This window comes from Ursus maritimus, unplaced genomic scaffold, assembly GCF_017311325.1.
Source record: "Ursus maritimus isolate PB19 unplaced genomic scaffold, ASM1731132v1 scaffold_6, whole genome shotgun sequence".
Lineage (NCBI taxonomy): Eukaryota > Metazoa > Chordata > Mammalia > Carnivora > Ursidae > Ursus > Ursus maritimus.
The window spans coordinates 73,759,542-73,773,689 of record NW_024426774.1 but is presented as its reverse complement, the minus strand read 5'-3'; the positions used below and the strand labels follow the sequence as shown (position 1 = coordinate 73,773,689).

Below are 14,148 nucleotides of genomic sequence, written 5' to 3'. Positions count from 1 at the left end.
ATGGTGTGGACCACAGGGTCTTCACATGGAAGACAGCGGCACAGAGTCATTAGACATGGAACAAGGCTTTGCGTGTGGGAGTACGTCTTTGTTGTTTCAAGCCACTGGGACCTGGGGGCTGTCTGTTACTGCGGCATAACTTAACCTATCCTGATTAATGTAAACCTCACTCAATTACTAAGTAGCAGAGCTAGAATTTGAACCAAAATGTGTCAGACCCCAGGGGTGCCTTGGTGGCTCGGTCAGTTAAGCATCTGCCTTCAGCTCAGGTCATGATCTCATGGGCCCTGGGATCAAGCCCTGTGTCAGGCTCCCTGCTCAGTGGGGAGTCTGCTTCTCTCTCTCCCTCTTTCCCTTTCCCATCCCTTCCTCATGTGCGCATGTACTCTTTTTCTCAAATAAATAAATAAAATCTTTTTTTAAAAATTGAATGTATAGTACAAAGAGTTTCCATACATCCCTTGTGGCCCATATACATTCCCTCTATTATTAGCAATGAGCATTAGTATGGCACTTTAGTTACAATTAATAATCCAATATTGATAGATTATGACTAGCTGAAGTCCATGCTTTATTCAGCGTCCCTTTGTTTTTACCCAACATTCTCTTTCTGTTCCAGGAATCCATCCAGGATATGCCACATTACATTTAGTCACTGCATCCCTGTACAGACATGGCAGTTTCTCCAACTTCCCTTGCTTTTGAGGAGTGCTGGTCGGGTATATTGCTGGATGCCTCTTTACACGAATTTGTTGAATACCAGTTTCTCTGAAGATTAGACTGGGGGTTTGAGGTTTTTGAGCAGGGATATGTTTAAGGCTTTTTCTAGGTAATTCTAAATGGCAGCCGGGGTTACCCAGATGATTAGCTCACAAGGGACAGACTCCTGCTTCCCCCAGGGCCGGGCACCAAGACAGACCAGGAAAACTTACTGATTGTCTGTGACAAGGTTCAGCTCTCCTCCTTGCCCTGGAATCTCTGATGCAATGAACCTTGTGATGCTTCGTTGAGGAAATTGAGGCTATTCTTTCACCATCCAGCATGGGGACAGCCTTGTCATTCTGGGGGGGGGGGTGTGGATGAGCAGCCCCTAGGGAAGAGGGATGTCCCCACAACCCCAGGGTGACCAGCCAGAGGACCTAGCAAGAGTCTGGGAGGTAGTGAGCTCTTGTAACAACAGAGAAAACATTCATGGCCGCCTTGTCTGATCTTCAGCTACCCTTCTAAAATAAAACACTGTGTTAATTTACCACCCAAAGGCCATTCTCAACTCTCTTCTCTCTTGCCCTCTTCTGATCATAGAGGCTGAAAAAGAGATGCTTTCCCAGCCTCCTCAGTGACTCAAAAGATTCATGTAACCCAGTTCTGGTTCACAAGGTACAAGAAAAGCTTGCGACGAGTTGTAGGGACTGTGGGGGTTTTAGGGAGCAGGGAAAGCTTCTGAGAAAGATTTTTTTTTCATCCCTGATCAAATAAGAAAAGTACATGAAGAGAGCTCTTTCCACTTTGACTTTCACCCTACATCCTCACTTTGGAGGGAGTCTTAAGAAGATGTGATATCTGGCGCTATGGCAGCCATCTTGCAACCATAAGGAGCAAAACACAATTTAGACGCTGACCCAGAGCCCTGGCATCTCGGAGTGGCAAAGCCAGCTTGATAACTGCCCACCTCAAGACTTCTTAGTAAGCAACACTTCTTATGCTTTAAGTTCCTATTAGTCAGAGTTTCTATTTCTTGCAGAAAAACACACAAGCTCTGTGAGGGTAGGCAGGTAGGCATCATCCTTAGAGTATAAGGATAACTTCCCTGAGAAGTTAGGGACTTGCCTGAGACGTTCTGACATGGAAAGGCATGCTCTCTGGGGGTCGCTGAGTGAAGAGTGGGCATGGGTGTGCGTGAGACTGAGGATGACCTGGAATACCAGGAAAGGAGTGGGGAGCTTGAGGGCAGGGGTAGGCAGAGGAGTCACAGGGCAGGTTGGGGGCCCTTTGGCCAGAAAGCACGCATTCAGACTCACAGGTGAAACAACAAAGGGCAGCTGGCCTTCCAGCGGGGCCTTCCTCGTGCTGTCTCCAGACAGCCTGCAGGAAGGAAGGAAAGGCAGTGGCTGGGATTCAATGTAGACCAAAAGGACCTAAATTTAGATCAGACGTCCAAGGAGACGCTAGGAAATCCCCTCGAGATTCTCTTTCCTTCTGCAGCAGGGCCCTCCAGAGGCACATCCAGCAACAGCGTCTTATGTGACACCCCCCCGCCCCAGCTGGCCTTGATGCGGCAGGGGCAAGAACATGTCATTACCAGGTGAGGCGACCAGGGCGCAAAGCCATTCGTGGAGTCAAGTCTAGAACTCTGGTCTCCGGGGCCCTGGTCTCAGCCATGTCTCTGGGAGGGGAAAGAAAAGTAATGTTCGTTGGTCTCCATGGTGTGAATGCTCCCCCTGCAGCTGATTTTTGGTCCCTATCCTGCCCTGACCTCGGCAGGGGTGTTCCAGCTGTTGGCCCACAACTCGATACCGCACGTGCGTCCCTGACCTCACCTCTGATTTGCCTGCTCTGCTTTCTCCTAATCCTGACCCCAAATTCCTGTCCCTAGCCCATCTGGGTAACTTGCTGGATGGCTTGTCGTGGGACCCATTCCCCTCTACCTCAGCCACAGCTCTCTCCTGTCATTGCCGGCCCACCTGGGTTGACCCTGGGGCCTCATACCTGGGATGACGGTAGATCCCACGAGCTGGAAGTGGGTGTCTAGATGGTTGCAGATGAAAAAGGCCTGGGTACTCACTCTGAATTCCTTCATTTTCCAAAGGTCACACCTTTCCCTCACAGAGCTCAGAGACCCTCTGGAAGTCTAGATTCCCTCCTGTCTTCCTAAATGCAAACGTCTCCTGCCTGCCTTCACCTTCTCTCCTTCACTGAGCAAAAACACCTGTCTCGAGTTGACCCACGGCTCCTCCAGCTCTGTCCTTCCAACCATTGCCCTGGATCCTGAAGATCTGGCCATCTGGTGTGTGCTGCTGCTGTTCCATGCCTAAAACCTGTCCTCCATGCCCTCTCTCTGCCTTCTATGAACGTCTTATCACAATGGCACGATGCAACCCTAACCCCCACTGCCACAGTCTAGGTCAAGGCTCATTACCTCCCTCCCACCCCTGAAGTCTCTCTGCATTTTCAGCTGAGCTCCTCAACCTGCGTGAGTATCACTTCCTCCAGGAAGGCTTCCCTGATCTCCACTCTCCTTCTCTCAGGACTGGCTGTCTTATTGTTCTGCATCCCGAGCAAACCTTGATTGCAACTCTCCTTCCACTGCATTAGAGCCATTTACTTGCTCGTCACTCCCATCAGGCAGTGGTTTCTTGGGGAGAAGAAACTATATCACTTCATCTTGGAGCCTTACACAGTGCCTGGCATGCGTCAGGTACCCATAAACACAGGTTGCTTTGAGGACTTCGGTGGCCATTTCTCTCGTAGCATTCCGAAAGCACTTCCTGTTGGAGGGCCTCTCAGCTCCTCTACTAGACTGGAAGTTTCTTAAGGCCGGGAACCTGTCCTGTTCCTTGGAGTCCCTCTCAACACGGGACTTCGGGGAGGTCCTGTGGCTGGGCACAATGCAGACTTGGAGGAGGAGGGTGGGCAGAATGAGGGGTGTGCCTCACATTTCTTCACGCACACCCAGCTGTTGACAGATGTGTCTCCAGAGGCAATTAAGTTTAAGAGAAAGGTTTTTACATGCTTGCAAATCCTATCTGATTACAAAGACCCTTGAAGGGTCAGGGGGCCGTGAGCTATCCGTGGAACGAAGGCAGAGAGGGCTGGGTGCTGGGCAGGCTAGCTTCCAAATGGCTCACCCCTGTCCTGGGAAGGCCAGAGGAGTGTCTGAATCCTTCCGGGGGACTGGGGATGGTTCATGAGGGCGGGACAAACCCTCTACTCCACCCCTTTACCCACAGGCCAGCCTCCTGAGCAGGCAATATGGACTCCAGCTCCCAGCTGGAACCCCACAAGCAGAAATGTTCTTTTGGTTTTCCTGTTGGAATCCTTGGAGCAGGAATGTTCTCGTGGTTTTCCTGTTGGAATCCTTGGAGCAGGAATGTTCTCGTGGCTTTCCTGTTGGAATTCCATGAAAAGCGCTTTGATTCTTCCAGACTCGTGCCCTTGAAGTTTCAGGGGCATGGGGTCCTGGGGGATTCCCAAGCCTGACCCCTCCAAAGCTTGGCCCACAGGCTCTGGACATCTAATTAGCCTGGAAAACTCTGGAGAGACTATTTGCACACATACAAGACCGCTGCTGAGCTTTCTGAGTTAAGCTCCGGTCAGTGCTGTGGTGCTAATAAACAGGGTCCAGGCCAGGTGGCCGGCCCTGACGTGGGGTGGCGAGTATGATGGAGTCGCCTTGAGACGGAGCCACCCTGCCTGGGTCCGGATCCTGGCTGCTCAGCGGCTGGCTACGAAATTATCCCAAACTCTCTGGGCGCCGGTGTCCTCACCTGGATGGTAATGCAGTCTATGTCATGGAGTTGTTGTCAGGGCGATGAAGGAGATGACTCTCCCCCCTTCCTTTCACCGAGCCCGGGACTGGATCGCGCTTGCTCCATCCTTGGCGTGGTCCAGCCACCCCTACCTTTGCAGGACAGAATCTCTCCTTTTCCTCTGCCCCGCCTCATCCATCTTACCATTCTGTGTTCCTGGGGCCCCTTCTTGCTCCCAACAGCTCTGGCCAGGTGTCGGGGGTCACAGGCAGGTCCCCATGGGCCCCGTCCTTGGCCCCACCCATCCGTAGCCACCTCCTCTGGAATCCTGGGCAGGGTGAGGGGCCTCCTTTGCACCTGGGTGTGTGAGGAAAGAGTCCAAGGCTGAGGCCAGGACACACCGTCCAGGTGGTGTGTTTAACTTTATTGAGGCTCAGCTCCTGGGACAATGGCTCTGTGATTCTCCCACGGGATAGGGAGAGCCCACTCCCCGCCATCCACCTCCTCTTCCCTTTCTTCTTCCTCTTCCTCCTCCTCATCCAGCCTCTTTCTGTCTCAGGACACTTGCACATTCACTTTCTCTCTGAATCCCTACAAACCTTAGTTAGGGAGGTGGAGCATAGGACCCCATTCTGCACTTAGGAATCAAGTGCAGACAGAATAACAATACTAGTAGCTCCTGTTGCTCCTGTTAACCAAACAGTTTTTGGACTAGGTAGTTCGCTCACATGGTTGATGAATCAGAATTGTGTGGCATGTGTACAGTCAGAAGCCCTGCCGCACCCCATCCCCTCTCCGCTTCCCCCTACAAGGTAACCCTGTTTACCAGTTTCTTAGGTGTCTTTCCAGAATATCCTTATGTAAATCCCAAGCAAATAGGGCACCTCGTCTGATTTCCCCACTCCTTGCCCAGAGGGTAGCATGTGACATGCTGTCACGCCATGCTTTCCTACTCAACATGGATCTTGGCAGTGTCTCCCTCTCAGTCGCTGGACGGTCTCCCCATTGCACGGCACCCACACCGAGCATCTGTTGGAGCTGGGCATCGTGCGAGAGGATCTACGTGGCTCTTTTTATTTAACCATGCCCCCAAATTATATGTCTGGTGTGCTCTTATCATCTCCTGTTGCAGATAGGAAGACAGAGGTGGGCAGAGTTCATCTCATCCATCTGGGTCCAGAAAAGGCACTCTCATTCACTATGCTGCCTCAAGGTTCTACAAGGGCCATCTTCTTGATTTTATCCACCATCCCCCCCCCCATGAGTAGTTAGAATGCAAACGCTCACCAGTTCTGCTGCAAGCCCCAGGCTAGACTGCCAATGAACACGCACTCGTGTGCTGTTTTCCCACCTACGAAGGGAATGGGTCCGAAAGTCCTCCAAGTGACTGTATATGCGCCATTGTCTCGCTGAACCCCCACATGTACAAATTAGTATTCCTATTTTCTGGATGAGGAGAATGAGAGTGTGAGGTTGACTTCTGCAAAGGTCTCAAAGCCAGGATTACGGCTCAGGTCTCTGGGCTTCCTCCCAGCAGCCCACCCAGTCCAAGGGCCCTCTCCGGGAGGGAGATGGGGGTGCGCCTGGCCCCCAAGATGGCAGCCGTGGAGGCAGAGCAGGCTCGGAGTCAGCCCGGGGGATGGGGAGAAGGTGCTTCTTGAAGCCCGGTGAAAGGGAGGGAACCCCGTCCTCTCGGTCCAACCTGAGCCTCCTGAGACAGAAGGACCAGACCTCGGCTAGCGGTGCTGGGGGCCAGCTAACGTGGCTGCAGAGAGCAATTCTTCACAAGGAACTGGCTTCTCTGAGGCACCCAGGATGATGGAGCATCCTTGGGTTCTTGTCTGCCGCATAAATGGGTTGGGGGGTCGGGCTAGGTCCTGAGTCCCAGACTATTGGCCTTTTTGGTGCTGTTCTAGTCCTCTGGGCTCTTGGCTTTCCAAAACGGCCCATTCAAGGAAAGACATGCCAGGGGAGGGAGGTTAGGGTTTGGTGGGAGGCTGACCCACACTCATAGCGGGGCCTGGAACCAAGGAAACGTGGCCATCAGCAGCCCCCGTCGCAGGCCCTTCGTGGTGTTCCTGGTCGCTTCTGCACCATGAGGTGCCACTGATGGGCCAAGGTCTCAAGGCCCGCCCTGCTGGGAGACTATGGTTCTGTTAACTCTGCACTGCCTTCCTCTGGCTACTTCTTGCTAGACTCGTCTGCCTCCCCCTCCTGCCTGCCCCTCTGCTCTCCTTCCCAGCATTCCCAGCCCCACTTCACCCCAGAATACTCACAACAACTGCCACCACTTATTGACCACATACCACATGGGTTAGAGCTGCCATTTATCGAGCCCTCACCATGTGCTGGGCATGGGCACAGCATTTTACACACACAGTCGATTAATCCTCACAATACCCAACTGAGGAAGGTACAGTTATGACCTCCATTTCATTTAGATGCGAGAACAGAGGAAGAGACCCTTCTGAGGTCACTGGGTCAGCCCTGCGAGTGCAGGCAAGGGCTATGTGGCTCGAGGCCAGCTCTCGAAGTAGCTGAGTGGGGATCTTCAGATGTGCAGAAGGAGAAGGGTCTCTAGGGCTGGTGTCTGGGCAGCTGGATAGCCTCACCCTCTCCCCCACCTCTAGGCCCTGGGCCATGGGGCTGATGGAGAAAAGCCACGGCCCGCTGTGGGTATCCCTCTATTCTGGTGCTCTCGAGTGGTCACCCCTCCTTCTGTCCTGAGACGTGTGGGCTGGCGTGGGGATCAACGAAGACCCTTCTCAGTCTTCTTCCTCACTTTGTGTTTCTCTCGCTCTGCATCTTTATGTTTTGGTTTCCTTCATCTCTGTCTCTTTCTCTTTCTCTCCATCCATCCATCCGGTCAGCCAGACAGCCAGCCATCTCTCTCTTGTTGTCCTGGGGGGAGCGGGGGGAGGTCTTTGGAGCCCAGGGGCGGCCCTATCCCCACAGCCAAAAGCCTTTAGGAGCCCCAAGAACAGAAAAGCTCCCATCATTACAGTTAGACTCTTTCAGCCCGGAGTCCATGCTCTGCCCCAGCCTAGGCGGACCCCCCCGGGGGCTCGCTCTTAGCCCCTGGACACAACCATCGCACGCGCCCCAACGCGTGGATTTGCGGAGCTGCATGGCTATTGGAAAGCCAGTTTCTCTGTGTGTGACCTTTCACCCTTTTCCACAAGGGACTTTCTAGGGCAGGGGCCCCATAGCCTCGTCACACTGGCTCCCGAGGGCAGGTTTCATGCCTCTGTCACCAGCGGGGACCCTACCCCTCCCTGACCCTATATCTCCCTGTCTCTCTCTCCCTTGCTCCTTCCTGGGTCAGCGGGTCTCCTTTGGGATCTCTGGGCCTAATTCCATTTCCCTGGGCCCTAAGCCTGGGGGTGTCTGTGCCAGCTCCTGACCAGCACCTAGCCATGGGGGGGGTTCCTTTCCCAGACACACCTGAGAAAGCATTCGCCGTAGGGCAGAAGGGCGAGCCGAGCCAGGGTTCACCCTTGGAGAGCGTTGCTTTTTTGGCTTTTCCAAAAGTTTTGAAAATGTAGCTTTGTCTGAGCAAGTTAAAAAAAAAAAATCAATGGCACCTCCCACAAACGATACCGTTTCTCAGGCCCATGGAGCAGCAGTTGGTAGACAAATAAGACATTAAAAATAGCCTTGTGTTTCCCAATCTTATGGCCTCTGGGGGCTGCAGGGAGAGGCCCATTGTCTGCCTGCCCCGGCTTAGGGGTGGGCGTGGGGGCTGTTTGTCAGCGAGGTAATTCCCGGTCAGAGAAGGGAGGCGAGGCCGTTCTTGGCGAGGATGAGCAAGATAACGCACCCTTGAATGGAGTAGCTGTTTGGTGTTTATTTTTCCTTTCCCAGGCCAAGAAATAGAGCACACTCCATTTTGAACTTTGGTTTCCACCAACTTCTTCTCCCCCCCCCCCCCCCGCTTTTTCCTTTTTTCCAAAGTGCCAGGGGAGACTGAGATACAAGGTCTTATTTCCATCTGGGCTCTGGCCCAAGGGCCTCGACCAAAAAGTTACTTAAGTCATATTTCCATCATCTGCAGATGGCTGTGTATTTATTTCTCACCAAAGTAAAATCCCAAATGGACTGCAGATATTTGCACGAGTCAAAGCTGCTTCCTCCTGGCAGGGTTGGGATGGGGCTTTGATCCTTCTGAGAAAACAGAAATGTTGGCCTCAGCACAGCAACAATGGCGCATTTGGGATTCCCAGAAGTACCCCAGAGCTAGGCCCTGATGGGGTGGGATGGGGGACCCCCGGGGTCCCCAGGGGCCCTATGCCAGAGACGGGTGCAGGGGTTTTGAGAAGCCAAGAGGGCAGAAGTCAAAGCGGGTAGGGTCACTGAGCAGGTGACTGGCCCAGAATAACCCTCTGGGGGATGGCAGCCACCATATGAACTCTGTGAGCACGACTGTGTGCAGAGGGAAAGGCAAACTGTGGAAAATTACTCAGGGAGAAACCGCCAGTCCTGGACACAGAGCCCCGCTGTTAGGCCTGTGTCGTCTGGCCCCCGTCTCTTCCTTTGCTCTCTCGCCCCCAGGGCGCTGAGCCTGGCATGGGGAGCCGCCCCCCTGGCCCGAGCACCCCGCTGCTGCAGACCTGGGTCAGCAGGGGCAGCTCCGGTGGCTGTGGAGACAAGGCCCCTCTCTGCCACCAGGGGGCGCGCTCATCTCCAGGGTGGCAATGCCCTGGGAGCCCCCTCCCCAGAACACCCCTCCTACTCCCACAGGGAGAGGGTCTGCGTGAGGGTGATGGGGGGCACTCTAAGCTGAGGGGATGGCCATGAAGGAACCAGAGGAACAGGGAGGATGGTAAAAGACCCAATGCCAGAAGCCTGCTTTCTAATCTCCCTCCTCTCTCCCCCTTCTGTTGCTCATTTTCGCTGATGTCCAGTGTGTATTTACATTGCTCCCTCCGTTTCTTGGCTTTTGTTTTCCTCCTTTTTGGCTTCAGCTACCTTGCAGCAGGGCTGGTTGCTGTGAGTGACTCTTGGGCTGCCACCGCCATGCGTTACAAAACCACAGCTGTGTCCCCCGTGGCCGTGGGACAGTGGGCCCTCAAGCCCCAGGTGGGAGTGGAAGGCTTCGTAGAGGAACAGAGCTTAACCTCGAAGGAGACAGAAGACTGCGAGTGCCTTTGTACCACTTCCAGAACTTTCCCGGCTTCCTCGGCACTGTCCTTCACTCCACCCTTAGCCTAGGCCCACACCCCACCGTCCTAGCCTGGGCCCTCTTGGCATCACACGCTGTGGGGCCCAATCAGGACCCCGTGCCCCGGGCTCTGACCTTCTGGGTACATTCAGCACCCCTGCACAGGGAGCTGGGCCTCAGGCCTCCCCTCGGATTCTTCTCTGGCTCTCTGGGGCTCCTCTCAGTCCCAGTCAGTCGCCGGGCCCATCCCCCTCCCCAGCTCTGCGTGCTCCCCCCATCTTGGCTCAGCGCTCTGTTTTCCTTTGAGACTTTCTTTCAACAGAGCGCAGTGTTGGCCACCGGAGCCTCTGGCCTGGCCCACCTCGAAGCCTGACCCTGACTCATAGTCCCAGGTCCCGACAGGACGTGGTTCACGCTGGTTTAAAAAACTCTGGACGGCAAAGTCACAAACCATCTGCACCCTCTTCTTCCGCTGGAGACCTTATTTATGTGTGCGGCTTTGTGCTCGGTGCTAAATGCAGCCTGTGTGAAGGCCGTAATTAACCCTTCGAGAAATGAGCTTCCCATCAGGGCAGGGACAGGAACCAGGAATATGTTTGTAATCAGGTAGTTAAACGCCCAAGATTTATCCCGCTTCAGATTAATGAAGCCGGAGGAAGGGGTAGAGGAGATGCCCTCCGAAGTCACTTAAATAAAGCCCGTTTTGTGCACGCAGGTTGTCAGAAGGGCAGGAAATTCTAAATCAACTGGGCCTTGGTGAGGAGACAGGAGGTGTGGAGGGAGGGATTGAGGTGGCAGCCGCCGGAGCCCGCCCGTGTGAGGTGTGGTGGCAGTGGCTGGCCGTCAAGAGACACGGGGACAGGCAGCTCCCCCAGGAATGAGTTGTGTGGCCACTTCATCTCGTTGGCCATCTGTGAAATGGGAGCATATCTTGCCTTGCCTTCCTCACGGGGCACTTGTGGAAGGCGGGGGTGGTTGAAGAGGAGTCTGAGGCTTTACCCAAATACAAGCAGCCATCCAAAGGGTCATTATGTCGTGGAGGCATCCTGGGGGAGTGGCGTGGCGGGTGACAAAGTAGGAGATGGGACCTTTGTTCCCAGTTGCGGGGAGTTTGTGTGGGAAGAGGACGTTCAAAAATTTTCCACAGGGGGCCTCTATTCCCTCATCTGTGAAATGAGGGTCATTCTAGAATCTTCACAGCTGGCTATGTGATTATGGTTTCCCGATGCTGAAAACAGTCCTTCTCCCGAAAATAGGAGAGGCCAGGTTTTGGGTTTCACTCATCCTTCGTTTCCCGACTCAGGGTCCATAGCTCCCCACCCTTCCCAGATGAGCGAGGGCGGTGCTGGCTGGGGTTAGGGGGAGATGGGAAGTCCCACGACGTCCCGGCTGGGCGTGGGGCTCGGGGACGAGTGGGCCACCAAGGCCTGCCAATGTTTGTAACCGCAGTCTTTACATTCCACGTAAAGGCATGCCGAAACAGCCCCACTGAAAGCCGGAGCTCAGCCGGCGAACTCAGCCCAGCTTCCTGTCAAAGCCGAAGAGCCCAGAAGACAACAACAACACTAACAACAACACTAACAACAACAGCAATGTATTCACAGCTCTGCGCCTTCCCCACTTCCCAGGCTTATTTCATTTGAAAGTATTCAGAGTTGGAGAGAGGGAAGGAAGGAGAAATGGAGTCCAGCCTGGTTCTTTAGTGACCCTGTGTCCGCTGTGGGGTTGTGGAACCTCTTGGAGCCGCCCATCTGCCAGCTTAGAAGGGCGTGGTGAGGAGGAGGTGAGATTATGCATAGAAAGAACAACCTCAGTAAGGAGAAGCCCCCCAAAGCGCTCCCTCCACCCCCTCCTCCTGCTTCCTTCTCCTCCCTCGTTCCCCTCCCACCCGATCTTCTTCCTGCTCTCCCCCCCCCCCAGTCTTTCCTGAGGCTTGCCACGTCCCCCTTCTGCTGCGTCCTTTAGCACGTGCGCACGTGAACCAACCCAGCCTCCGTCAGTGATTTGACGCAGACGGTCCCAAATGCTAATGAACCGGAATGTGAACAGAACCCGAACACCTGCACTTCAACCTGACCTTTAAGCAAAGTGAGTACGCACATGTTTAGAATGTCCACCGAGTTACCTGTGCTTCCGCGGGCTTCCGGGTGATTCTGAGGCAGGCTAGGTTGAGAGCCAGTACTCCAGAGCGTGCAAGTGCTCCCCAGCCCTGGATGTGAGGCAGGAGGGAGGGATGACCTATCCCATTTGGCTTCAGGAGGCCTTTGCTAAGAAGGACACCTGCTTCGGCCATTGCCTTCCTCTCTGGGGCCCAGAAGCCTGTGCTCCACTGCAGGTGTGGCTCCTCCCCCAGTGCTTTGGTTCCTGACTCCCTTTATGGTGGCAGTTTGGTTCCACCTTGGAGTCCAGAGAGCACTGAGAGTGTTTCTCAAACATTCCTTGCCCATGGCTCTCTCCCCCACCTCCCCACCTGGTGTCCGTAAAGTCAGCAGTGCTCCCAGGACTGTGGCTTTCCCAGCTGGCAGGCACGTCTGAACAGACCTTTCTGTATTGATGGCAATGTTCTAGATTGGTGCTGTCCACTATGGCAGCCACAAGCTACATGTCACTACTGAGCACATGAGATGTGGCTAGAGTGGTTGAGGAACTAAAAGTGTGATTTTCTTTCTTCAATTAAGTTAGATTTAAATGGCTGCTGTACTGGACAGTGATGTTCTAGAAATCTCTTTCAACGCCTTGGTCTCTGAGATCTACCTTCCCTGCACCCTTGGCATCTGTGCCAGCCCTACAGGATCCTGTCCCATTTACACAGAGGGGAAACTGAGGCCCGAAAGAGAGGGGGGGGTCCTCTGGGATGCCTAGGAACCCACCCTTCGTCTGCCTTCCAGCCCAAGCCTCTGGCCAGCAGCCCCATCAGACCTTGGCCTCTGGCCGAGGTGTGGGAGGTTGAATGTGATGAAACCTAAGCCCCCTTGGCAGGGACCCAGCTGTGGTTTCACACTTGAGCTGCCCAGTGGGGTGGAGGCGGCTGGAGAGGACCGTCAGAGGATGGGAATTCAAGTGGCCTGGCCAGCAGGCCCTGGGAGCAGGAGCTGTCCCCGAGGGGGTTTCCAGGGCAAGCCTGCTTCCAGATTCTGTTGGTGCATCCCGGTGGCTGAGGGCTCTTTGGGACCCAAGCCGTCCTGGATGTCCTATTATGGGCAGAGACAGAGAGGGGACAGGGGAGGTAGTGGATAAGCATGAAGTCTGTATGACCGTGTGTAGTGAGGGGGGGTGAGGGTGGTGGTGGTGGTACCAACCTTTCTAGGGCGGAGCCCAGCCACCTACTACCTTCCCCACCCCAGCCACCGGCTAGATCATTTGCGGGACCCAGTGCCAAATGAAAAGGCAGTGACCCCTGTTCAAAACTTATTAAGGACTGCAAGGAGGGGACATCAGAGCATTAAACCTTTCCGAGCATGGGGCCCCGAGTGAGCCCACCGGTTGTAAACTCATGAAGCTGGCCCTGCCACCAGTGCCTGAGACAGACCTGTGGAAGTCTCAAAAGAATAGGAGACCTCTCTTCTGGGCTAGGATTAGGACAAAAGCTGGCTCATTCCTCTGTTCCCAGCCTCAGTGGGGCTTCTGGAAGCAGACAGAGGATTTCCAGCCTCCTCCAGCACAGTATCCCATTTTCTCAAGTCTCCTCTTCGACGGGCTGACGTCCACAGGCTTCAGAGAGACCATCTCCTGATCAGCACCTGTCCCGATCCATGCCCCAGGAGGGGACGGACAGCAAGATGCCACAGGAGGTCCTGAAAGCAATATATTGTCTCACCTTTAGCAGGGGCTTGCTTCATGCCACGAGCCTTGCTGAGTATCTTGCTGGTATTATCTCGTTCGATTTTCCCAACACACCAGCAGGCAGGAATTCCTGTTTGCCACTTTCACGGATGGGCAAACCGAGCACCAAACCAGGAGCTTTCTGCGGTGCGGAAAATGGTCCAGGTCTTGACTGTTGCTACGTGCATGTATAATATCCGTCGAAATTCATCAATTGCGCACTTAACCTGTGCATTCATTGCATGTAAATTATCACTCAAAACAGTTTTTAAAAACCCGTGTCTTAAAAACTGAGGCACAGAGACTTCGAGAAGTTGCCCAAGGTCACGTTGCTAGTACGTGACCGAGCTAGAATTTTTCACGGAGGGACTCAGGAGTGGCGCCATGCTGGTGCAGAGATCAGGGGCTCAGGAAGGTGAGGTTTTACCTGGTTCTTGAGCAAGTTACAAAGCCTCTCCGAGCATCAGGCTCCTCATCTGGAAAATGGGCTCCCCGGTGCTGTCAGGGACACGTCAGCAGGGTGAGGACCCCACAATGTCCCCGGAAGCTGCACGTGGTGCTCTCATGCTGGGGCTGGGGGCAAAGTGGAGGGGCGTCTCTCAGGCCGGGCATCCTCTTTTTGCCTCCGCCAGCCCCGTGTGGCTTTCAGCGCAGGCACTGCCCGATCTTCGGGAAGCGGGAGGTGTGGTAGGACAGGGC

The 14,148-nt window shown here is 54.4% G+C and overlaps 1 long non-coding RNA gene across 1 annotated transcript in view; it reads left to right on the top strand.

The window, feature by feature from the left end:
* The first annotated feature begins 11,318 nt into the window (after window positions 1–11,318).
* The window catches only part of LOC103671203, an 11,697-nt gene continuing 8,867 nt past the window's right edge, over window positions 11,319–14,148 (top strand). Inside the window, exons 1-2 of the long non-coding RNA XR_570765.2 lie at window positions 11,319–11,410; window positions 11,593–11,715. This is a non-coding gene — a long non-coding RNA (uncharacterized LOC103671203). The remainder of the gene's footprint in view (window positions 11,411–11,592; window positions 11,716–14,148) is intronic.